The 2,591-nt window shown below is 33.3% G+C and overlaps 1 long non-coding RNA gene across 3 annotated transcripts; it reads left to right on the forward strand.

Annotated features, from left to right (window-relative positions):
- LOC107629931 lies at positions 7-2,496 on the forward strand. Of its 3 annotated transcripts, none has more exons than XR_001618094.2 (5): positions 7-418; positions 914-1,082; positions 1,479-1,532; positions 1,742-2,312; positions 2,382-2,496. It is a non-coding gene; the product is annotated as an uncharacterized LOC107629931 (long non-coding RNA). The 3 variants fall into 3 exon arrangements; XR_001618093.2 differs by having other exon boundaries at positions 8-418; positions 1,742-1,812; positions 2,263-2,496; XR_001618091.2 differs by having other exon boundaries at positions 9-418; positions 1,742-2,496.

The raw sequence follows: 2,591 nt of genomic DNA on the forward strand, positions 1-2,591 counted from the left end.
ACATCAGTTGGTCAATTGGCAAATAGAGAAGAAATGTCACCAAAAAAACACGAAAAGTCACCAAAGCTTAGAGGCAATGAGTGCGAGAAATAGAGATTTAGAGGGAAGGGAGAGCTCCTCGCCAAAACCCTAAGCTCGATGTCGCCGTTATCACCGCCGTCGCCACCTTAGGTCATCTCCTTTTTGCTGTTGCCATAAAGCTTCCGGGATCAAGCGAAGGCACCTCCTCTGCCAATGCATTCCAAATCAGGTAGCAATTTCCAAGCCTTTTCTGTCAACACATTTCCTCCGAGAACGACGTTGTCGCTGCATTCGCTTCCTCTCTGCGAACAATTGTTGCTGCTCTTCTGTTTCTCTTTGGTGGCCAAACTCGTTGCTCAGCTTGCTCTCCGTCGCCGCCATTTGAACTTTGAAGTAGGTAACGATCGCCAATTCTCCCTCTGGGCTTCTTTTTCTTTTTATTTGTACTGGTAATTGTAACTAATTCATAATTTATTGCTTACTGTAATTGCAATTAACTGCATTTTGTTTGTAATTTATACATTGTCGATTCCTGTAATTCTATTTGCAATTGTTGAATTTTCTTTTTAATCAATTAATTATTTGGTTTGAATATTCGGTCTTTCTTGCCAAAAATCTGGTAAATTATGTTGTCATGTACTAATAATATTCATTCCTTCAAATTCATCTTCTCTTCTACAATTTTGTGTTTGACCTCCTCTGTAAATTAGGAGATATGGTGTTGCTATGCTAATTTTGATGAGAAAGAGAAAATGGGTTGATAAATATTTGTAAATCTGGAATGTGATATAGTAAGAATGATATTTATTTGATATCATTTTGTATAGATATTCCATTATTTTTTTTTTATCAATATAATTCATTGATTAGGAATTGCTTTAATTTGCTATAGGTTTTGTTACTTTCCATGTTGCCACAGCTTCAATATAGTGAAATGCCTTCTTTTTTCTTTAACCATGAGGAAGATCCTGATTTTCTTCAAATGCTAAGGGATCAGTTTTCTAACATTGAAAAAAGCTGATTGGGTCCTTTGCAATAGCTTCTACGAGCTGGAAAAACAGGTAATTAATTAGCAGTTCATCAAGTTTTGGATGTTTTCAGTGTTTTATATAACACAAATTAAATTGTGATATAGCATCCTAAACTTGTTAAATATTCTCATAAATTTTTCACAATATCGCTGCAAAATAAATGTGTCTTTTTTGTATTATAATTTTTATCTGAAAATCATCTTTGTCGTTTCAAAATTTTAGTTCTCCAGGATACCAAAAAATGATTGCTAGTTTGCTATAGGTTTAGAGATGAGGCTATGTATGGGTTTTCTGCCTTCATATAGCCATGTTTCTTTATGCAAAAATTTTTGTAGTTCAATGTTTTCTCCTGGTTACTAATACTATATTTCATGTTTTCGGCTTTCAATATTGGCAACTCATAGTTATTGTTTGGGTTTTCTCCAGAATGATCTTGTCCATGGATGGGGAATGGATATGAAACTAGGATATTGTGCACAGGTGAGCACAACACAACTTCTTACTCGAGTCAATTCCAAAATCACCATCATAAATCCATTCAATTCATTTGATATATCATCTTCATTAGGCTGACGTGCACTTAATTTGTATGTTCTTGTTTCATTCTTAATATTTTTTGCAAGACAAGTATAGCTAATAAAGTCAATGTGATTTTTCCATTTCATTTATTATTATTTTTATTTTCTTAGCACTGAAATTCAACCTAAATCAATTCATTCGCTTACCCGGCCAATTCCCAGCACATCCAATGTGATAAAAGGTAAGTTACCAAGACCCAGCTAAATTCTCTGTATTTCTGATATTTCATATCTTGGATTGTTATTAATTCTCGGGGTTTTTTAGAACACTTACATAAAAAATTGTTCTCTTTTTGAAGCTAATCAATTTATTAGTAGAAGATTATGAACTGCATTTTCAATTTTCATATTTAAATTTGAGGCTAAAACCTATTTAATCAAACATAAGTGCATATAACAGAAAAAACAATGTCATAATTTCATGACATGTTATACATTTTTCTCGCTCTCTCTGTTCTGTTTCAATAATCGAATTGGGAAGCATACTCCACTTCGTTGAGGATAAGACCATTCTCATCACTGGAGTCACTGGCTTCCTTGCCAAAAGTACATATATTATTCTCCCTTTCAATGTATAATTCATTCATATTACTAAATGTATTTATGTGTTTGGTTTTGTAACATAAAAATAGTTAAGGTAGAGAAGATACCGGTGGAAAAGATACAAATTTTGCAAAACGAGGTACTATTAATACTTACTTAGTCTGTTACACTTGCTTGCTTTTCCAAGTAATACTATTAATTGTTGCAGATATCATAGGCAAGGACTTGTTTAGATTGCTAAAGGAAAACTTAGGTCCAAACTTCAATTCCTTTATAGCACAAAAATTGACACTCGTCCAAGGGATATTTCTCGCCAAGATTTGGGTTTAGACTCTCATTCTATTTTCAAGCAACAAATTTATAACCAAACACATGCTATTATTAATTTAGCTGCAACTATCAACGTTGATGAAAGCTA

Source organism: Arachis ipaensis, chromosome B03 (genome assembly GCF_000816755.2).
Source record: "Arachis ipaensis cultivar K30076 chromosome B03, Araip1.1, whole genome shotgun sequence".
In the NCBI taxonomy this organism is placed as follows: Eukaryota; Viridiplantae; Streptophyta; class Magnoliopsida; order Fabales; family Fabaceae; genus Arachis; species Arachis ipaensis.